Source organism: Diabrotica virgifera, chromosome 2, assembly GCF_917563875.1.
Source record: "Diabrotica virgifera virgifera chromosome 2, PGI_DIABVI_V3a".
Classification (NCBI taxonomy): Eukaryota; Metazoa; Arthropoda; class Insecta; order Coleoptera; family Chrysomelidae; genus Diabrotica; species Diabrotica virgifera.
In genome coordinates, this window is record NC_065444.1 from 253,539,477 (window position 1) to 253,564,808 (window position 25,332).

Below are 25,332 nucleotides of genomic sequence, written 5' to 3' on the forward strand. Positions count from 1 at the left end.
AACACTAATTATTTTTTTGAAAAATGCTCAGACCCGTCGATTAGTATTTGAAATTGTCATTTTTGACATATAATAATAATGTATACAACGCTGTCATTTTGATAGCTATTTCGATAGGGTGTGTAAAGTTATACATAACTGCAAAATTTAAAATTTTTATTCCCTACCATTTACAAGATAATAAAAAATAACAAAGTTATGAAAAACAAGTAATCAAATAATAATTGAATTTAATTATTTCAATTAAGCGAATGCTCATAATGTTGCCCATTGACTATTTGACAATAATTGAGGGCAACATTATGAGCATTTGCTTAATTGAAATAACTAAATTCAATTATTATTTGATTACTTGTTTTTCATAACTTTGTTATTTTTTATTATCTTGTAAATGTTAGGGAATAAAAATTTGAAATTTTGCAGTTATCCATAACTTTACACACCCTATCAAAATAGCTATCAAAATGACAGCGTTGCCATTTCAACGATGACGTCATATCTCTATATTGGGACACCCTGTATACATTATTATTATATGTCAAAGATGACAATTTCAAATACTAATCGACGGGTCTGAGCATTTTTCAAAAAAACAATAATAATTAGTATTTGAATTATTGAATTTATTCCAAATCACAAACATAACTTTGTTATTTTTTATTATCTTGCAAATGGTGGAGACTAAAAATTTGATATTTTGCAGTTATGTATAACTTTACACACCCTATCAAAATAGCTATCAAAATGACAGCGTTGCCATTTAAGAAAATCAACGATGATCTCATATCTCTAAATTGGGACACCCTGTATACATTATTATTGTATGTCAAGAAGGACAATTTGAAATACTAATCGACGGGTCTGAGCATTTTTCAAAAAAAAAGGATTAGTATTTGAGATATTGAATTTATTCCAAATTACAGACTCACTCTGTATATACTGTATACGAGGATGTATTGAGGTCTAGTTAGCCTAGACCGGTTCAGTGGACAAAGAAACTATATCGTTACCATAGCAACCAAGAATGTTTTGACAAAAAGAATTTGTCACGTGAACTTGAAATGTAGTGTTAACGAATTGTGGCTTATAATACACTTTTGCATTCAATTTAAGAATCAGAATAAACAAAGATTTTAGTAAAGACGTTTAGTAAAGACGTGCCGTTATTCTCTCTTAACTAGTTACCATTAAAAAAAATCTCACATGGCGACCCTGCTAAACCCTGTAGACTTAGTCCATTGAAATGTTACATCATTTTTTAGGCCGATTTATTGCGTGTTGTTATAACGTGCATTTTTCTTAACGTTCATTTGTTGTATGAATGGGGGGGGGGGCTTGTCTTCCTCGGCTGCCTTCTTGGACAAAGTCTCTCTAAGTACTCAGAAAATAGTAAAACTAATATAAAAGAAATTTACTTCTCTGTAAAACGAAAATGAGAGACGTCCTTCATTTCAAATGGAATGAAATGTTGCCTTGATGAATCGACAGGTAGCAAAGTGCAATTTTTAGACTTCCCCGTGTCTTTTTTCATTCATCGTTTGCTTGGTTTGTAAGTAATAGAAACCACGAATACAGGCGTAACCAGGAACTCGTACCAAGAGAACTGTTTATTTGTTTGGTGCTATTTTCTCCGGTAAATACTCTATTTAGTCATTCATCATTCTCTTTGCCTTATCCCTATGCGGGGTCGGCTTGCCTAATTGCATTCCTCCACACAATTCTATCTTGGGTCATATCAATGTTAATCCCCTTTACCAACATGTCCTGCCTTATTGTCTCCCCCCAGGTCTTCTTTGGTCTTCCTCTTCTACTCCTTCCAGGAATCTGCACTTCAGCTATTCTTCGTATTGGGTGATTAACGTCTCGACGTTGAACATGACCAAACCATCTTAACCTATGCTCTCTCATTTTGGCATCAATTGGTGCCACACCTAGACTTCCCCTAATATACTCATTTCTAATTTTATCCTTCTTTGTGACTCCACTCATCCATCTAAGCATTCTCATTTCTGCCACATGCATTCGTTGTTCCTCTTTCTTTTTCACTGCCCAACATTCAGTTCCATACATCATAGCCGGTCTTATGGCTGTTTTATAGAATTTTCCCTTCAGCTTCATTGGAATTTTTCTGTCACACAATACATCACTTGCTTCTTTCCACTTCATCCATCCAGCCCTAATTCTACTGCATGCTTCTCCATCTATTTCTCCATTACTCTGTAATACCGATCCTAGGTACTTAAAACTATTGCTTTTCACAATCATTTCACCATCCAAAGATAAAATGAACATTCCAAATACTCTGTTTTTGTCCTACTAAGTTTTAAACATTTTTCCTCCAGAGCTTGTCTCCACTGTTCCAGTTTTTGTTCTAAGTCTCTTTCACTATTTCCTATTAACACTACATCATCAGCATACATTAGACACCATGGAATGCTACCCTGTAGTTTCGCTGTTATCTGGTCCAAAACTAATGAGAATAAATAAGGACTAAGCACCGAGCCTTGGTGCAGTCCTACTTTCACCTGAAATTTATCAGTCTCTCCCACACTTGTCCTAACAGTAATCATTACTCTCTCATACATATCTCTCACAATCTTTACATATTCGCCAGGGACTCCTTTCTTATTGAGTGCCCACCACAGAATCTCTCGAGGAACTCTATCATATGCTTTCTCAAGATTAATGAATACCATATGAGCGTTGGTCTCTTTATTCCTGTATTTTTCCATCAGTTGCCTTACAATGAAAATTGCATCTGTTGTTGATCTGCCCCGCATAAAGACAAATTGATTATCGGATATTTCGGTTTCTTCACGTATCCGTCTATCAATTACTCTCTCCCATATTTTCATGGTGTGGCTAAGTAGTTTTATAGCCCTGTAGTTTGTACATTGTTGTATGTCTCCCTTGTTTTTGTAGACAGGTACTAATATACTGCTTCTCCATTCGTCTGGCATTTGTCCAACTTCCATAATTCTATTAAATAGACCTGCTAGCCAACTTATCCCTGTCTTTCCCAATGCTCTCCATACTTCTCCAAGAATATCATCTGGTCCGACTGCTTTTCCTTTCTTTATTTTTTGAAGCGCTTGAGCCACTTCCTCGTTTGTTATTCTGGTAACCATTGCTGTTACTGTCTCCGTTAACTCTACAGGCTGTCTGTCAAATTCTTCATTTAATAAACTCTCAAAATACTTTCTCCATCTCTTTTTGACATCCTTTTCGTGAATTAGTATTTTATTATTTTCATCTCGGATACATCTAATCTGATTAAAATCTCTTGCTTTCTTTGCTCTCTGTTTGGCTTTTTATATATCTTTGCTTCGCCTTCCCTGGTATCAAGTTGATCGTATAGGTTTGAATACGCTTCTGCTTTAGCTTTTGCTACTGCTACTTTCGCTTCCTTTTTGGCGACCATATAGTTTTGAAGATCTGTGTCCGATCTGGTTTCTTGCCACTTTTTATATAATTTTCCCTTTTCTTTTATTTTTCTTTGTACTTTATTTGACCACCACTAAATCTCTTTATCCTCAAACTTCTTTCCTGACGTTTTCCCAAGTATTTCAATAGCCGTCTCTCTAATAATATTGGCCGTTTTTCTCCAAATTGTGTTAGGGCTTCCTTTCATGTTCCAAAATATTTTTTCTACTATTCTTTCCCTGAATAGACCTTCCTTCTCATCTTTTAGCATCCACCACTTGATTTTTTGTGGTCCTCTCCGATATTTTTGTTTAGTTTCGCTTTTTAATTCGATGTCCAGAACAAGCATCTTATGTTGTTGGCTTACTGTCTCACTAACTATTACCTTGCAGTCCTTGCATTCACGTATGTCTTCTTTCTTTATCATGAAGTAGTCTATTTGGGATTGATGTTGTCCACTTTTGTAAGGAATAAGTTGAGTTTCTCTCTTTTTAAAGAATGTGTTAACAATCGCCATATCCAATGCTGTTGCTAATTTTAGCATGTCATCTCCAGCTTTATTACTAGTTCCAAAACCTAATCCCCCATGTATTGTGTCATATCCTGTCTTGGCTTGGCCCACATGTGCATTGAAATCACCTCCTATTGTTTCATTTGTTCATCTTATTGTTCTAGGACAAACGTCAGTGAAAATATTGACTAAAGAGCGAAGCCATGTTTTCCGTGAAAATGATCTACGCTTTAACAAAAATGGTCGTCATCAGCAAACTAAATTTTTTAAAAATAAAATAATGGAATTCTGTAGTCTCTATAGACTGAAGTTTAAAAGGTAGAAAAATAAAAAATATTAAAAATAGTCAAGCAACCAACTTAATTTATATTGGACCACTTGGCATGGATTGACCCTCTACCGCCCGCGATTTACATTAATTAACCAGCTAATTTCAATAAGTCCAACTTTATTCAACCCTTGTATATTGGCACAAAAAATAAAAACCTGTTGCGGTTATGGTCTCAGTCTCAACCGAGATTTATATTTACATTGTGTTTTTATTTATTTATAGCATATGTAGAGATTTATCAAAGTATATTCGGCATTACATTCTCGTTTGTACAAACATCGTACTGTAACATGGGAATATCGAAGCAAAAATATATCACTCCTTTTGTCGCACAAAGCACGAAATCAATAGGGATTTTGTGTACAAAATGTAAAGCAAAGGATTCAAAGTAAAATTATATTTACAGAAAGCACCCAGTGGCGTACAAACGCTGTTTTTATTTTTGTTTTGTTTTCAGTTCTTAGTTTCGTACAAAAGAAGAATTGTGAATAGAGGATGTTTATAAATTAATTTGGAGTAATACTTGCGAGCAAAAAAATCGACTCGACAGTAAAATAAGTTTGACTAGGTACGGTGTTTGGCAAGTTAGTATTATACAATTGATCCAAAAGATGGCGTAACCCAGACATCCAAAGTAAAAGTTTTCCTCCAACACCAAATTGTTCTATATGGTCCACATATTGTTCAGTAAAAAGTTACACCATTTTGAGCGTCCGGTTTGGGGGGGGGGGGGGGGAAGTCGGTAAATTAGTAGTTTTTCTTCAATATTTCTAAAACTATGCTTTAGCATAAACAATATTCTATACAAAAATATTCTACATAAAATTTAAAACAAAAAAGGTCCTATCCATAATTGTTATAAAATCAACGGTTCCAGGGTTACGGAGGGTGAAAAGTGGATGTTTTCGATACTTTTTATATTTTTTGGGCAATTGATGATTTTGGGTGGTGAGGTTGACGTTTCTTCAAGGGTTTATCACTAAAATATACTGAAAAATATACTAAATATAAAAATATACTAAAATATACTGAGGCCACTGAAATAGCAAATTTTGATTGCAAAACACAATCATGTTAAGAAAATTTTTTTAATCAGTAATAATATTATAAATTGCCCAAAAAATAAAAAAAGTATCGAAAACCTCCACTTTTCACCCTCCGTAAGAATCGTTGATTTTATAACTAGTCCAGAAAGCCACTGCGCATCCGCTAGGAAAAATATTCGAATTCGGATTTTTTGCACAATCTTACTCAAAAAGGACTCCTTTTAACAAATTTGCATGTTGCCAGGACCAAAATGTGGTCAAAAATTTTTTAAACGTTTATTTTTTGTTTTTTTCCTAAAATTATTTTTTTTGCATGAAAAAGCTTTTTTTTAGGTTTTTTGGATCATTCCAAACAGAAAAGGTCTTTAGTGACTTTGCTCTAAAAATGATAGTTTTTGACGTATAAGCGATTAAAAATTGCAAAATTGCGAAATCGGCCATTTTTAACCCTCAAAAACTATGTGAAAAACTGAAAATTTTGAATGTTGCCAAGGTAAGTAGATATTCTTTAAACATCGATTGATGAAATCCCGAAGAGTTTTCTGCAATACAATTTTCAAAACTCCTTTGTTTTTTAATTGCTAATCAAGCGTGCGCGACACTATTTTCCACCGACAGTATGGTGCAAATGAAAGGAATAAATTCGTTATTTCGCAAACCGGCGGCTTTAAGGAAAAATCCCGAAACAGGTCGATTTTTATTTTTAAGGTATGATATTGTGGCATATATGGTATACTAGTGACATCATCCGTCTGGGCGTGATGACGTAATCGATGATTTTTTTAAATGAGAATAGGGGTCGTGTGGTAGCTCATTTGAAAGGTTCTTCAATTCTCTATTCAGTAATGTAAACATTTACATAATTATTTATACAGGGTGTCCTTCTACTTCTTTTTTTGTCAAATAATTTAATTTAATAAAAATTTTTTGGACACCCTGTATAAATAATTATGTAAATGTTTATATTACTGAATAGAGAATTAAATAACCTTTCAAATGAGCTAGCAAACGACCCCTCTTCTCATTTAAAAAAATCATCGATTACGTCATCACGTCCAGATGGATGACGTCACTAGTATACCATATATGCCACAATATCATAACTTAAAAATAAAAATCGACCTGTTTCGGGATTTTTCCTTGAAGTCGCCGGTTGACGAAATAACGAATTTATTCCTTTCATTTGCACCATACTGTCGGTGGAAAATAGTGTCGCGCACGCTTGATTAACAATTAAAAAACAAAGGAGTTTTGAATATTGTATTGCAAAAAACCCTTCGGGATTTCATCAATCGATGCTTAAAGAATATCTATCTACCTTGGCAACATTCAAATTTTTAGTTTTTCACATAGTTTTTGAGGGTTAAAAATGGCCGATTTCGCAATTTTTCAATTTTTAATCGCTTATATGTCAAAAACTATCATTTTTAGAGAAAAGTCACTAAATACCTTTTCTGTTTGGAATGATCCAAAAAACCTAAAAAAACTTTTTTCCATGCAAAAAAGATAATTTTAGGAAAAAAACAAAAAAAAACGTTTAAAAAATTTTTGACCACCTTTTGGTCCTGGCAACATGCAAATTTGTTAGAAGGAGTCCTTTTTGAGTAAGATTGTGCAAAAAATCCGAATTAGAATATTTTTCCTAGCGGATGCGCAGTGGCTTTCTGGACTAAACAATTATGTATAGGAACTTTTTTGTTTTAAAGTTTATGTAGAATATTTTTCTATAGAATATTGTTTACGCTAAAGCATAGTTTTAGAAATATTGACGAAAAACGTAAAAAAACTACTAATTTACCGACTTCTCCCCCATCTCCCCCCCCCCCAAACCGGACGCTCAAATGGTGTAACTTTTTACTGAACAATATATGGACCGTATAGAACAATTTGGTGTTGGTGGAAATCTTTTACTTCGGATGTTTGGGTTAGGCCTTTTTTTGGACCAATTATACTATACTACCTCCATAACTTTGGAACCGTTCATTTTAGAAGGATTATGCATAGGGCCTTTTTTATTTCAAATTTAATGTAGAACATTTTTGTATAGAGGGTTGTTTATGCTAAACCGCATTGTTTTAGAAATATTGACGAAAAACGTAAAAAATTACGAATTTACCGATTTCTCCCCCTCTTCCCCCCAAACCCGACGCTCAAAATGGTGTGACTTTTTTCTGAACATTATGTGGACCATATAGAACAACTTGGTGTTGGAGGATAACTTTCACTTTGGATGTCTGGGTTTGGGTCTAGTTATACCATATCTATCCACATATAATGTGTAATCAATTACTTTTAATGGGAAATAAGCCACAATTTTACCAAAAAAATGATTTTATTGACGTTCCGACGCCCAAGTCGGGTGTCGTTGTATTATTTTGTATTTTGACAACGACACCCGACTTGGGCGTCGAAACGTTAATAAAATAATTTTTTGGTAAAATTGTGGCTTATTTCCCATTAAAAGTAATTGATTATAAAAATGCCACAAGAAAATAGCTTCAGAACAACATATAATATGTAAAATTAGATGTAAAATATTCTGAACAGAAATAATTTTTATTGCAATGACACCAATATTTATAAAGTACGTAACTAAAGAACATAACAAAGATAAGTTAATATTGTATGTGAGAAAAGATGTTATGAACGAAAGTCATTATGTAATGAATAAAGACCGGATTATATGTTCCTGTTTTGACTGAAATATGTACATGTCTGAAATATGAGTAAAATATGTTGAAAATATTCCCTAAAAGTTTAAAATATGTTCCAAATATGTGGAACATGTGAAAAACATTTTAAAGTAACAAGAAAATATGCATTAAAAAATGTATAGAACTTTTATTAAATAACGGTAAGTATAGTATTTTTACTACAAAAGCGATATTACGTAGGTCAAAATTTTTGACGTAAGAGAACTGTCAAAACATTAAAATGTGACTTTTCATTATTGCCATGTTTATAATAAACATGGCAATAATGAAAAGTCACATTCTAATGTTTTGACAGTTCTCTTACGTCAAAAATTTTGACCTACGTAATATCGCTTTTGTAGTAAAAATACTATACATACATATTATAGTGACAAAATTAACCTAAATATACCAATGTATACATATCTAGTACCTATTACTATTACTTACGTTTCTACATTTTATTCCTTCTTATAATCAAATGTTTTTCAATATTTTCAATAGTAAAATTATGTCGCCTATCCGTTAGTGGTAATTTGTATGTTGAAAATCTTTGTTCAGCATCAACTGATGTGATTGGTGCAAATTTTATAACATTAACAATCTCCGCATTTAAATTGGTATTAACATCAAAATCGCCACAAATAATTTGGTTTGCTTCCTGTAATAATAATTTTAAATCACTATTTTTCTGTAAAGTTTCAATTCATTTTTTATTTATTGATTGTCCAATTTTTCCAGAAACTTCTTCAGCGTTTTCGTTAAATTTCTGAATTAAATTAAGAGACTCTTGTAGTGAAAACGATTCAGTTTCAAGATTGAGGATGGTTTTATAAACAAATTCATAATTCGATTTAATAAAACAAAGCTCATTGTGCAGTGATCTGTTTTCTAAAATTGATTTTCATTTTGAAATCGCACCAATTTTTTCCTTCAAAACATAAAATTAGTTCTTTTATAGGGAGAAAATGTTCCGCATAAAAACAGGCAGCTTTTAAATATGTTCCCAAACTTATCATTCATTATAGACTCCGGTAGCAAAGGAGTATTTGGTAATTTTTCTTCATATATCTGAATCCTTTAAGGGCGATTTTAAAAATATTTTCTTCACGTTGCTAATTAAACTATTAAATGTAGGAAATGAATTTCGAATTTCTTCCGCCACTCTGTTTAAACCATGCACCAAATACGTCACATGAATTAAATTGGGATATAAAACTTTTAGTTGTTGGCCAGCTTTGACCATGTATGACGCAGCATCGGAAACCATAAGCAAGATTTTGTTAGTTGGAACAATGTCGGGAAGGAAAAAGTTCATGAAAGCATCACTTATAAACCTAACCATTGTTACATGGTTAACTGTGTCAAGCTGTTTACAGCCAAAAATATGTCAAAATATGCCAAAATATGTTAAAAATATGCCAAAATATGTCAAACGGTCGAAAATATGTTCAAACCATCAAAATATGTTAAAACACCGAAAATATTCTAAATATGTAAAATTAAATTAGTGTCAAACGCCTTTAATTATCATAATTCGTCCACATCCTGAAGCGTTTGATTGTATCTTTTTGATGGTTATCGATATGCAAAAAACATATAATCCGAACTTTAATAATGAATATAAAAGTAAATTATCGTAAAAAATCAAAATGAATACTGAGTATTTCCTCTTCTACGTTGTATTATATTTTCTATGCGATCTCAAGTACCTTGAGCTTTTCACTGATTCCTGATGAATCGCTTCCTACTCTTCATCTAATATAAATTTAGTGTTTAGCTCTACCACTATCGCTGGTGATAGATTACAGACCCGAACCCTGCGTTTGAGCTCATCCCATAGGTGCTGATGGGATTGATATCCGGACTTAGTGAAGGCCAGTCCACAGCCCTGTGAAGTTAGCACCTCTAAATACGATTTTTTCAAAAATTTTTGTTTTTTTTAATTGTCCATCAAATGTCCACTCTTGTCCAGTAAAATTTTTTTTTGTCCACCTTTTGGTTACGAGATACTAAAAAACGTGAAATAAGGCCCAACACCCCGAAGTCAAAAAAACGTCGTAAAAACTAATACGTTTGATTGTCCAACTGTTGTCCACACTTGTCCAGGCATTTTTTTTTAATTGTCCACCTTTTATTTATTTAAATTAGCAATAATTATCGTTTGTTAGTAAAAATGCCAAAAAATGAGAATTTTTGGAAATTTTTTTTCACGTTTGATTCTCCATCGAATGTCCACCCTTGTCCAGCAAAATTTTTTTTTTGTCCACCTTTTGTTTACGAGATACTAAAAAACGTGAAATAAGGCCCAACACCCCGAAGTCAAAAAAACGTCGTAAAAACTGATACGTTTGATTGTCCAACTGTTGTCCACACTTGTCCAGGCATTTGTTTTAATTGTCCACCTTTTATTTATTTAAATTAGCAATAATTATCGTTTGTTAAGTAGTAAAAATGCCAAAAAATGAGAATTTTTGGAAATTTTTTTTTCACGTTTGATTCTCTATCGAATGTCCACCATTGTCCAGCAAAAATTTTTTTTTGTCCACCTTTTGTTTACGTGATACTAAAAAAACGTGAAATAAGGCCCAACACCCCGAAGTCAAAAAAACGTCGTAAAAACTGATAAGTTTGATTGTCCAACTGTTGTCCACACTTGTCCAGGCATTTTTTTAATTGTCCACCTTTTGTTTATTTAAATTAGCAATAATTATTGTTTGTTAGTAAAAATGCCAAAAATTGAGAATTTTTGGAAATTTTTTTTCACGTTTGATTGTCCGTCGAATGTCCACCCTTGTCCAACAAAAAGTTTTTTTTGTCCACCTTTTTTGAAAAAAATAGTTGAAACAAATTTTTTGGACAGGGAAGGAGTACAAGTTTCCGAATTCGAGAAAAAGTTGTCAGGACTAACAGCTTTAGATTGTCCAAAAGTTGTCCCTTCGTGTTCAGACATTTTCATTACTTGTGAAACATTGGTTTTTTCTCAGCAATATTTTTTAATTTAGTAGCAACAATGGATCATGAATGCGAATTCCAAAAAATGATATTTTTATTCAACGCCGTGTAGGAAAGGTTACTTTTCCACACGCTCGAGCGATGCAATATTCGCATTTTCACACATTGTTGAATAAAATATCGTTTTTAACTAGTGTGGAACAGTTTTTTTTAACTCATCTGATTACAATGCTCGCCTTCGGCTCGCACTGCAACCCTCAGATTTGTTTAAAAAAACTTTTCCACACTAGTGAAGAAATATATTATTGTTTGCTTGATGTTTTTAACTTTTACTACTGCTTAGCAAGAAAATTTTCGTTGTCCATTTTTAGCCTAAGAGATAATTAGAAAATGATACATAATATATTTTACCCATAATAAGGCCAAGCACCTGGACTTTGAAAAAAGGTCATAAAAACTAATAGATTTTACTGTCCAACTGATGTTTAGACATATTTTGGCATTTTTTTTATTTGTACACTTTCTATTTTTCTTTTTTTTTTGTTGATCGCAATTATTTATAATTTGATAATAACATATTAGAAAATTCCTCTTCATTTGATGCGTTAAATGCTGACAATTTTCTGTAAATTTGAAGGCGAGGATGAAAAATTTCTTGATGATCAACATTTTTGAGAATAGTATGTCATCTGTAACTTTTCACATGGGTTACTTACTATTTAAAAAGATAACTCATTTTAATATGCAGTAGGTACTTGTCATACATTTTAATAGTTGATTGTGAATGAAAAGTAAGGCACAAGTTAAATTGTAAAATTCGAAGAAACTATGCTCAAGTTATGTTGATTGGATAACCGAAAAATAATATATGTTTACATTTTTGAAAAAAAAATGCATGATAGGTTTGAGAATCACGGAGAAATAGACAATTAGACGACTAACAATTAATAAGTGAGTTTATTGATATACTTCTGTAGGATTTTTGTAAACATTCAACATTTCATTTTTCTATAAGTTTATAGAAAATAGTAAAAGTGTCGGTGATAAATGTTTTAATAAACGAAAAATGTAAACTGCAAGTTTTAATCAAATTCCTGGTGCAAGCAATATTTCCCATCTTAAGGGGACACAGAGGCTGCTGCAGTGCGAGTGAGACGCATAGAACAGAAAGCGAATGAGTGGAAGGAGGAAACGGAGAAAACGGCCTCTGTCCCGCTTTAACTAATGACGAAATAATTTTTTCCACCTACCTCTACCGAAAGTATGCTTTTCCGGACCTGATTGTAGGGAGCAAAGTTGTACTTTTCCTCCCTAGGGAGGAAAATATTTTTCCTCCCTAGGGAGGAAAAGTAAAAGTGACGTCATGGTATTTCGTTCATGAAATGTAACTTATTGACGCCCTGTACAATATCTATTTTCTATTACGTAAGTTTCTATACATTTTAACGTTTATTTATAAAACACTCTGTATTTTGCAGAATGGTAAAAAACAGTAAATTTTTATTTTGATTTAACAATGTTTACATTATTAATTTGACTTATATTTGACAGTTGACAGTTATATTGTACGTACTTGTTAGTTTTAGTTCTAATAAATTTTGTTGGTTAGTTACATAAATAAATTAAGTAAAAATGAAAAAATGACTTGTTAGTTGAGGAAGGTGGAAAAACCATATGTATAACATGGGAGTAAAGTGCCTTTTCCTCCCTTGAATGATTACTGCCCTCCGCTACGCGTCGGGCAGTAAACTTCATTCTCGGGAGGAAAAGTAGCACTTTCCTCCCTTGTTATACAAATAGCTATTTCCCGATCGATATTCTTTGACGCGGCATCTACCAATCACAGAAGACGAAATGAGAAATTCTCATTTTTTGGCATTTTTACTAACAAACAATAATTATTGCTAATTTAAATAAACAAAAGGTGGACAATTAAAAAAAAATGCCTGGACAAGTGTGGACAACAGTTGGACAATCAAACGTATCAGTTTTTACGACGTTTTTTTGACTTCGGGGTGTTGGGCCTTATTTCACGTTTTTTAGTATCTCGTAAACAAAAGGTGGACAAAAAAAAATTTTTGCTGGACAAGGGTGGACATTCGATGGACAATCAAACGTGAAAAAAAATTTCCAATAATTCTCATTTTTTGGCATTTTTACTACTTAAAAAACGATAATTATTGCTAATTTAAATAAATAAAAGGTGGACAATTAAAAAAAATGCCTGGACAAGTGTGGACAACAGTTGGACAATCAAACGTGTCAGTTTTTACGACGTTTTTTTGACTTCGGGGTGTTGGGCCTTATTTCACGTTTTTTTAGTATCTCGTAAACAAAAGGTGGACAAAAAAAATTTTTGCTGGACAAGGGTGGACATTCGATGGACAATCAAACGTGAAAAAAAATTTCCAATAATTCTCATTTTTTGGCATTTTTACTACTTAAAAAACGATAATTATTGCTAATTTAAATAAATAAAAGGTGGACAATTAAAAAAAATGCTGGACAAATGTGGACAACAGTTGGACAATCAAACGTATCAGTTTTTACGACGTTTTTTTGACTTCGGGGTGTTGGGCCTTATTTCACGTTTTTTTAGTATCTCGTTGGACAATCAAACGTATCAGTTTTTACGACGTTTTTTTGACTTCGGGGTGTTTGGCCTTATTTCACGTTTTTTTAGTATCTCGTAAACAAAAGGTGGACAAAAAAAATTTTTTACTGGACAAGAGTGGACATTTGATGGACAATTAAAAAAAAGAAAATTTTTTGAAAAAATCGTATTTAGAGGTGCCAACTTCACAGAGCTCCAGTCCACTGTTGTTCTATTGATGTTGGCCAGGTAATCTTTCGTAATCCGTGCTGTGTGCTATACTTCAACTATTTTTAATTGAAGGTGTTTCATTGGCAACATCGCACTTAAAACGAGTCACCAATAGTTCACTTGTCAGCTTTGAAGTGGCGTACCAAAATAATATTTTAATGATTTATTATTTATATAAACAGGTAGCTAAGTAATTACGTAAAAGTTAAATCTAAGATCTATGTAATTATTAAATTATCATGTATGTTTTGACATGTATTTTCTAGTTTTCTAACAAAATAAAGTAAATATTCTTCTGAATCTATTTCTTTGTGGCATCTTATGCAATTACGTACAGTATGATGTATGTTTGGAATAAATTCGTTATTTCGTAAGCCACCGACTTTAAGGAAAAGTCCTGAAACAGGTGGATTTTTACTTTTAAATTATGATTTTTGAGACATATATCGTACTAGTGACGTCATCCATTTAGGCGTGATGACATGATCGATTATTTTTTTAAATGACAATAGGGGTCGTGTGATAGTTACTTGAAAGGTTATTCAATTCTCTATTCAGTAATATAAACATTAACATAATTATTTATACAGGGTGTTCAAGAAATTTTTTTTTAATTAAATTGGCTCAGAAAAGAAGAATGCATGAAATTTATTTAATTTAAAATACATTCTAATGCTGTCAGAAGACAGAAAAAAAAATGGTTTTTGATAAATAAACATTGTTTTTCGCTTAATTTTAATGTTCGAGCTGCCACCCATCTGCCCCTTGACAGTTTAAACATTATTTAATTTAAGCGAAAAACAATGTTTGTTTGTGAAATAAACAACATTTTTTCTATTTTCTGAAAGCATTAGAATATTTTTTGAATTAAATAAATTACACACATTCTTCTTTTTGCGTCGATTAATTTATTAAAAATAATTTTTCTTAGACACACTGTATGAGTAATTATATCAATGTTTATATTACTGAATTGATAATTGAATAAATAACCCTTCAAATGAGCTAGTACACGACTCCCATTCTCATTTAAAAAATTCGCCGATTACGTCATCACGCTCCAATGGATGACGTCATTAGTATGATATAAATCATAATTCAAAAATAAAAGTCTCAGGATTTATCCTGAATGTCGCTGGTTTACGAAAGAACGAATTTATTCCAATCATTTGCACCATACTGTATCCAATATTAGTTATATTAATGATTATACACTATTTTACTTGGAAAATAAGCCACAATATAAGTTGAAAAAACAATTCATTTGACGTTTCGACTTCCACTTCTGAAAGTGATACGTACCTATTAATATTTTGTATTTTGATAACGATTTCCGAAGTGGAAGTCAAAACGTCAAATAAATTGAATTTTCAACTTAAAGTGCGGCTTATTTTCGAAGTAAAATAGTAAATATAGTACAATTTTATTAATAGAGAGTACCTATCAGTATTTCAAAGTCAGTTTTCACTTCAAATTATCATTATGATGTGTGTTTATAATAAGTATTGAGTTTCATTTACTATCCTTGATCTTTGGGAACCGCGTGAATATTATTTTGCAGATATTAAAACGTGAAAGAATAATGGCAAATGGCACCAACAAAAAGCAATGTTTGGTTTCATTTTAATTAACTAAGAACAAACTCGCTGCAATTTTTGCTCCAAAGTTTTAAAAAGATCAGAAAATACCGGGTGTCCACTTATATTTTCCCCCATTTTAACTACCTATAACTTCTAAACCGCTTAAGATAGAAATATGCGGTTCTCGCTGAAATGTATTATTTTAGTAAAAGTTTTGTCTGAATGGATTGAATTGTTTATATCGCTTTCAAGTACGAAAACAAAAATGGCGGATTTTTGAAAAAAACGTTGTTGACTTTTTTTTAATGGAAGATCCAGTATATTTTTTTGTAAATTGAAAGAAAGGTCATTTACCTATCCAGCGATATAAAGTTTTTTAAAATCGGTTGTCAAATCACTGAGTAATTAATTTTTAAAATGAGAGGTGCAACATGGATATCACATACCTAAATAACATAACTAAGCAAATTGATATATGTTATGTGATTTCCACATTGCATCTCTCACTTTAAAAATTAATTGCTCAGTCATTTGACAACCGATATTAAAATTTTTTATATCGCTGGATAGGTAAATGACCGTGTTTTCAATTTTTTACGTAAATGACCATTTTTTATATCGCTTTTAAATAAAAAATGGCGGATTTTTGAAAAAAAAACTTTGTTGATTTTTTTTAGTAAAACACTCAGTATATTTTTTGTAACTTGAAAAAATGGTCATTTTCCTATCCAGAGATATAAAAATTTTTAAAATCGGTTGTCAAATGTGGAAATCACATAACATAATATCAATTTGCTTAGTATGGTATTTAGGTATGTGATATCCACGTTGCACCTCTCATTTTAAAAATTAATTACTCAGTGATTTGACAACCGATTTTGAAAGACTTTATATCGCTGGATAGGTGAATGACCTTTCTTTCAATATACAAAAAAATATACTGGGTGTTCCATTTAAAAAAAAGGCAACAACGTTTTTTTCAAAAATCCGCCATTTTTGTTTTCGTATTTGAAAGCGATATAAAAAATTCAATCCATTCAGACAAAACTTTTACTAAAATAAAACATTTCAGCGAAAACCGCATATTTTTATCTTGAGCCGTTTAGAAGTTATAGGCAGTTAAAATGGGGGAAAATATAAGTGGACACCCGGTATTTCCAATTTACACGCCTATTAAAAATAAAAACATGGTGGAGTTTTTTTTTAATCAAGTAAACGAAAGAAAAAACGAGAATACGAACAAGAGTGAAGACAATGAATCGAAGATTAAGATTTACTAAATAAATCTACTTTAAAATGTACATACATATAATATATTATGTCTGAATTGTCAATATTAATGAGTGAGATAAAATTAAATTATTAGATTAGAAGATTAGATAATTATAAAGATTTTTTTACCAAGCATCAAAAACAAAATTTGATTAAATTATTAAAGTTTTGTATTTTGATAGTGATTTCCAGGTTGGAAATTGAAACGTCAAATACGTTTAATTTGAAACTTAAATTGTGGCTTGATACCATGTCACAAGAAAAAAACACCCCACGTCTACGTTCATGCAGATAAGGACACCTGTTGACGAGTAAAATATTTCTTGGATTCTCATCCTTCCTTGGACGTAAATATATAGACCAGCGAAGTATTGATAAGGTTACCAATGATTCACAGTGTTCAAGGAATTTTTTCAACTTAGTCGCTCGTAAATATGACCCATAGACTGGAGGTATATTGTTACCGGGGCAAATTTTATGAAATCATCTTCCTTTTTCCCTTATGCACATTGGCAAGGCATACCCAATAAAAATGCCCGCGGTATAAATTTAGTTTTAAAATTTAACATTGTTGCCGATAGTTCTCAGCTCAATTTGTAGATGAGTCGCCTTCAATTAAAAATGGTTGGACTATAGCGAGCGTTATCATGCATTAGCATGAAGCCGTCGCCTAAGAGCAAACAGTAGCGATCAACAGGTAGCAACAAACGCGTTCCAAGATTGCGGCTCTAATTTTGAATATTTTGTCGAGATATTTGGCACATATATTCGTAATATAATAAAGAATGGCGGTACAGAGCCCAATTTCATAAACATGTTAGTATATGGAAATTACTCTATAACTAAATAAAATATTGAAAAAAGGAGCCTGTACCGCCATTAAGAAAGACAAAAAAAAATACACTTTTTTCAAATAAAATGTTTTATCCCGTGCCTAGATTTTGTGTCACATTGGAACTACTAAAAATCGTTTTTTTATAACAAGAAATCGAACGTCACTGACTTGGCAACATTCCGCACCTATATATATATAAATTAATGTTTTTGATAGTATAAACGTCACTGTCAGTGTCGAATTACCGACGCACTGTTGCCTCACTTTTGAAAGTTCGCACTTTCGCAATCTTGGACCGCGTTTGTTGCTACCTGTTGATCGCTACTGTGTGCTCTTAAGGAACAACATGGTCAACAACAAATATACACGAACCACCTCCATAGCTCACTATTTGACACTGCAGCACTTATTTATTTTTATTTAGCGTATGGCTTAAGTACATCACAGAATATATTTAGATTTATGCATAATACAATGCATCACAAACAGATGTCCAGTTTTTTTATATATTCGATTGACCCTTCAGTTGTCATTACAAAGTCTATAGGGTCGCCTGTGTATGCTCTGCGTGGGCAGTACTGAACAATGTGACTAATCGTCTGTCTTGCAGCGCCGCAGTCACAAGAAGGCGAGGGAAGTTTACCCCATCTGTAGAGGGAGTCTGCGCATCTTCCACAGTTTGTTCGAATTCGATTAAGGCTGCCCAAATCGTACGGGGACGTTCAAATTCACTAGGTTTTCCTATGATGTCCGGTAGACTATGGTAATGCGGATCTGTCTTACTTTCCCAATCTTCTCTCCATCGGGTATTTATGTCCAAAGTAGGATTGCTGCAGCGCTTGGGCAGATTGTAGAGGGGGGTAACCTGGATCGGAGACGGTTTCCAAGAATATCGGGGATGTCGTTGTGGACTAGAAGCTGGCGACTGTCCATTATTTTGTTATATTCTTTAACCAATGCATGTTCGCGGCGTAGGTTGGGAGGTGCTATATTACTAAGGGTAGGTAGCCACATTGTAGGAGTGGGCTTAATTGTGCCTGTTATCATACGCATAGCACGGTTTAGTTGGGTGTGCCTGCTATTTGGCCACACTGGTGCACAGTATTCTGCCACCGGATATATCAGGCCAAGAACAGAGGATCTTAAAGTTGATGCTGTGGACCCCCATGTAGTGCCGCAGAGTTTCTGTATTATATTGTTGCGTGTTTTCAATTTTGCTGCTGTTTTCGTCAGGTGTTCTCTGAATGTGAGAGTTCTGTCTAGAGTAACCCCAAGGTATTTCGAGTATTTATTGTGTTTCAACAGCTTGTTATTAAAATACACTTGCAATTCTCTGTTTGCCAACTTGTTGTTGAGATGAAAAGCTGATACTTCAGTTTTTGTAGTACTTGGTTGTAGTCTCCATTTCTTAAGGTATTCGCTGAGGATGGATAAGCCATTCGTGAGAGTGATTTCTGTAGTTTCTAAAGATTGGTGGCTTGTTGCAAGGGTTCAGTCGTCAGCATATCCAAACTTTCGAAATTCGGTTTCAGGCATGTCAGCAAGATAGAGGCTGAAAAGTAACGGGACAAGGACAGAACCCTGTGGAAGGCCGTTGTTAAGTTTCATCTGTCTACTCTTCTTCTTTTCCATTATAACCTGGAAGGCTCTGTTTGTCAGCATGTTGTCAATGAGGTTAATTATCTTTCTACAGGGGATAATATGGGCCAGTTTATATATTAATCCCTGTCTCTAAAAAGTATCATATGCTGCTGTTAGATCTATAAATACTGTTGCTGTCTTTTGTTTCTTTTGAAAACTAGCTTCTATAAAAGTTGTTAATGACAGCACTTGGTCCGTACAGCTTCGATAAGGGCGGAAGCCAGCTTGTTCAATGGGGACATTTTCTAGTATCCTGTGACTAATTCTGTTGAGGAGAAGCTTTTCTAATAGTTTATATACCATGCTGAGTATGGGGCGGTAGTTTTCTGGCTTATCGTTTGATTTGCCGGGTTTCGGAATTGCAATTATCTTTGTTCGCTTAAGTGAGAAAGGAATGTTACCTGACTGAAGTATATCATTAAAGAACATTGCAAGCCACTGTTTCGTGTATGCACCACTGTGTATCATGAACTCAGGATGGATACCATCAAACCCAGGTGCTTTACCTGATTTCATTTCTTTCAGCGCATGTGTGATTTCAGAAATAAGTATTCTTGCTGAATATTCGGAGTTCGTTCTGTTCATTTGTTTTAATGCCCTTAAGTCTCTTTTCACGTTGGTAGTATGTGTCAGATCTCGTGGAGCTCTGGATAGAGATACTATATGGGAGGCAACCTTGTTAGGAGACATTTTAGACTCTCTGGATTCCAGCTGGTTAGCTATTCCAATTTTCTTCAACAGGGACCATGTCTGCCGGCTTGATTTTTTGAAGTCAAGGTTCTCGACAGTCTTTATCCATTTTTGGCGTCTAGCTGTATCGATGTTGTGTAAAAACTCGTCGGATATTTCTCGGTCACCACTTTCGAGAAACTTCGCGTATAAGTCTTCACATGTATCAGTCCATCCGGGCACATATTCTTTGCGATGCTCCCTAGGGATGGTTTCCTTGGCAGCGCTTATTACTGCACCCACAAACCTCTCATAATGTTTGCTGGTTGGAGGGACCCAGCTCAAGGTCCGGTCTAGTTGTTCAGAGAACTTCTCCCAGTTTGCTTTTCTAAGATTCCACCTGGGTCGAGGATATGATCTAATTATTGGAATTGATATTCCGATGGTGATAAGCACAGAACGATGTTGAGTATGTGGCAGCACTGAGCAAAGGGTTCTCCGATAGACGAAGATGTTTACAAGCACATTCGACTCTCGTGAGTGCTTCATTGGCCAAGGTCCCAGTTGACGTGTTCTAGGGCAAACTGAAGTCGAGCTTGTTTCTGACATGCGTTAGGACGTCAGAAACAAGTAAAAGAAGCAAAAGAACGTACGAAGAACAATAATATTTTTAGAAAAAACCACTGGTTCGATGATGAATGTGGAGGAGAGTTAAAAAAAGATCAGATTGGAGAACTCTGAAAAGAAGTAAAGAAAATCCTAAGGCGCGGAAATGAAAGTGTTGGGAGGCTGGTAAATGAAACATGTATGAAGTTATTAAAAAATCTCAGATCCTATAGGGGTTAAATCTAGTAATTTAACATCTAATCAAATGATAAACATATAATCATGAATGGTAAATAATAGTGAAAGATATTATTGAAACTAGAACTAATGAAAATGTCCGGGAACGTAAAGCGCACTAATACAGTCTCCTACGATTATATGTAAATATTATGAGCTCATAAGACATACGTCGTTACCTTCCCTGCTAGTTGTTTGGGTATCTCTTGCCTATTTATTCTTCAAGTTACCTAACATGAAGTTATCTGTCTTTTTTATCTCTGGTGTAAATACTAAGAAACATTAAAAATATTATCCAAATCAATTGCTTAAGGAGGGGGTATGGTTTGAAATCAACATATCAAACACATTTTTGTGAATTTTTTTCGAAACTATGATAGAATTATTTTATTTTTAAATTAAATAAACACATTAAGTACAATTCAAAGAATATTTAAGAAAAAATTCAATCCAAAATATTGAAAAATAAGCCATTGGCGACAAATTTTGGCAGACAGCTCAAAAGAAAATGGATTTTGCGGTGGACATCAGAACTCATCACTGGATTATACGAAACAAAAAATTCAAAAAGATTTTATTAGCTTATGAGTTTCACGAGGTAACAACGTCGAGTTTTTTTTATTTTTAATGATTTTTGAATTTTTGGTATCACTCAAAATTCAAAAATACGAAATTTTTGATAAAAATTTTGTGAAAACCAACAGATTTAATATTGTTGAACAAAAAATAAGCACAAAACGAAAAATATCTCGACGTTGTTACCTCACGAAATGTCTAAAGAAAATCTGTGCAAAATATCAGGTAGATCGGCCGAGTACTTTTTCAGTTACAATGTCCACCGCATTTGAAAAAGCAGTTTTGAGGAAAATGCGTTTAAAGTTTTGACAACTGCATCTTCATCTTCTTATTTGTCTGCCAAATCGTAAAGTGATGAACATTGGAATATGTTTTTTAAATTGAGGAGTAATCTACAAAAGAGAAGGCGAACAGTTGTTTAACGTTTCTCACTACGCTCCGGCGTGCTGGCGCGAAGCCGCGGCAAAGCGAGTCGAAGTTAGGGATATTCAACACCCTGTATCTCTGGTAATTTTACTCCGATTATTTTGAAATTTTCAGAGAGTATTTTTAAAAGTATGCACTTTTATTTGAAATAATAAAAAAAATTAAATATTTCAAACCATACCCCCTCCTTAAGACGAAGTAAAAACATTTATTCATTCGAGAATATTCTTTTAATCGAGCATTCCCTGTGAGTACGCCTATATAAAGTAATAGAGTAAAGTAAGTATAGACGTCTGAACAATCATCGGTGGTTGATGTTGTCGCTGGTGCATTATTCTATCCAGGCCCATCCAATCCATCCATCGATATTTTTCACACAAGACCGCTCACGTGTTCATAAACTGCTGCTGCCAGTGAAACCTAGCAGGCCGTGAGCAATGAGCATTAACGAACCGATAATGATTGATCGATACTCGGAGTTTTAAAATTGGCGGCCTTCGTCCTTCGTCCTTTTATTTCCTCCTCCGTTTATTAGCACGAGTTGTATGGCCATATCGGTGTATCGCGGTGTGCAATTACTTGGAGGGGATACGAGAAACGATCGTGCGCGAATAGCTGAGAAATCTTGCAACTTTCTTAAATAATTCATATTGTAAATTGAAATTGTCAATTTGACGTATCGATGGCTTAGTGTGAAAACCTCGTATCTCATTTTTTTTCGAAAATGACATTTTGGTGGTTTTAGTTTGAAAACCTTGTATCTCACGATTTACAAATGTTAGAAAAAATCCAAATACACAAGACTATTTTCTACAGCCGAAAAAAGAAACCACGTATGTCAATTGCTCTCTTGATTTAGTGTGAATACCACGTATATTTATAACCACGAATTTGGTACTTAATTTGGAGTGTTTCTTTAAAATAATCGACTTGGAGAAATGTTTTTTGTGAACAACAAAAGGTAGTCCGGTATATAGAAACATTTTATGAACCTTAAGTCAAAAGATTTGTACTGTATCAACCTAGTATTTGGAGGTGTGCAATAAGCTATGAAAAATGAAAACCTCGTAAATAATCATAAACACAACCTCATTTTAGATGAAAAACACGTATATCAAGATATACGAGGTTATCATAGTTACTTGGACAAATGCTCTATGTACTGCAAGGATATTTACGTGTTTTTCATAGTTAATATTTTTATTTTCAATTTAATAGCAACATTTAACACTTTCAGCTCTGGGCCAAGATCAGATATTTGTCTCAATGTGCTCAAATTACAATACGTAACAGTAGTTTTTGTTTTTAGATTATATTATGCAGAAAATCAGTTTTTTGCCTCTCCTGTAAAATTGTAATTTAATGAGATACGAGGTTTTCACACTAAGCCATCGGTATATTTTATACCTACTGTCATTGAAGAAAAAAAATTGTATGTTGCTCACAATATTGATTGATATGCAATTATTATATAAAAGTATATTTAATTAATTATACAGGGTGTCCCGAAAAGATTGGTCATAAATTATACCACAGATTTTGGGGTCAAAACTAGGTTGATTTAACCTCACTTACCTATATACAATAGTGCACACAAAAAAGTTACAGCCCTTTGAAGTTACAAAATGAAAATCGATTTTTTTTTCATATATCGAAAACTCTTAGAGATTTTTTTATTGAAAATGGACATGTGGCACTTTTATGGTAGCAACATATTAAAGAAAAATTAAAGTGAAATTTGTGCACCCCATAAAAATTTTATGGGGGTTTTGTTCCCTTAAACCCCCCAAACTTTTTTGTACTTTCCAATTAAATTATTATTGTGGCACCATTAGTTAAACACAATATTTTTAAAACTTTTTTGCCTCCTAGTACTTTTACGATAAGCCAGTGTTTATCGAGATATTTTGAATATTTGTCGAATCCACCACATATTTGTATATGGTTAAGTACGATTGTAGAGACCTGTTAATAATCTGAAAATTTATTTATAATTTACATTTTTAGGTATATTTTGAAAAAGAAGCCACATCTCGATAAAAGATGACTGATTAAAAAAAGACTAAGAGGCAAAAAAGTTTTAAAAGTACTGTATTTAACTAATGGTACACAATAATAGTTTATTTAGAACGTACACAAACATTTGGGGGGTTTAAAAGAACAAAACCCCCTTAAAATTTTTATGTAAACATATTAAAAAAGAAGCCGCATCTCGATAAAAACTGGCTTATCGACAAAATACTAAGAGGCAAAAAAGTTTTAAAAACGTTGTATTTAACTAATGGTATCACAATAATGAATTAATTGGAACGTACACCAAAGTTTGGGGGGGTTTAAGGGAACAAAACCCCCATAAAATTTTTATGGGGTGGACAAATTTCACTATAATTTTGTTTTAAGATGTTCCTGCCATGATAATGATTCATGTCTATTTTCAACAAACAATCTCTAATAATTTGCGATATATTGAAAAAAATCTATTTTCATTTTGTAACTTCAAAGGGCTGTAACTTTTTTTATGAGCACATTTGTACTAAGGTAAGTTAGGTTCAATTGAACTATTTTTGACCCTAGAATGTGTGGTATAATTTATGACCAATCTTTTCGGGACACCCTGTATAATTGATGGATTCGACCGTTACTTGATGGAAGTTCATTTTATCTAACAATAAAACACTGAAAACGTTTGTTTTCTATACTTCCACAAAATTTATTATAACTATGTGACTACAGCTGTTTCGGCAGAGTGCCTTTCTCAAGTGATTTAGTTTACTATGTGCTTGCTTTTTTAAAGTCTAACTGAAGAGGTTGAGGAGTGGGGAGCTGTTTGTCTCGAGTTGGTCATTCAGAATTATATCTGTATTTTTTAATTTATTAATTTCCATAGATTCTAGTAAAGATAGCTTAAGGCCTTTATTTTGAATATGCAGAATGTGAAACTCTTCATTAAAAGAATGATTATGATCTAGAAGGTGAAGTGCGTATGTCGAAGTGTCTGTTTTTCTATTGTTGAAAGCTCTTTTGTGTTCTGCTATCCGTTTGTCAAAGGTTCTGCCAGTTTGACCGATGTAAGTTTTCGGACAGTCACCACAAGTTAGTTTGTAGACACCACTCTGTAGTTGTTTTCTCTTTCGGCTCTTATTGTTCTTAATATATTTGCTTAAGTTGTTATTAGTTCTGAAAGCTGGTGTTATCCCTTTCTTTTTTATGTATATGGCTATTTTTGTTGTTATCTTGCCAGTATATTGTATAGAGCAGAAGGTACTGGGTTTTTTTTCTGTGGTGGTGGATAGACTAATTTCAGGGCTTTCAGAGTTTTGGTTTGAAATTTTATTAATCGTTTGTTCGTTATAGCCATTGTTTACTGCTATTTGTTTAATGACATGTCAAAAAATAACTTCGAAATAGAACTGAACATCATTAAACAAATAGCAGTAAACAATGGCTATAACGAACAAACCATTAATAAAATTGTAAACCAAAAACTCCATAAGAAAGCCCCGAAATTAGTCTATCCACCACCACAGAAAAAACCCAGTACCTTCTGCTCTATCACATATACTGGCAAGATAACAACAAAAATAGCCAGATACATAAAAAAGAAAGGAATAACACCAGCTAACAGAACTAACAACAACTTAAGCAAATATATTAAGAACAATAAGAGCCGAAAGAGAAAACAACTACAGAGTGGTGTCTACAAACTA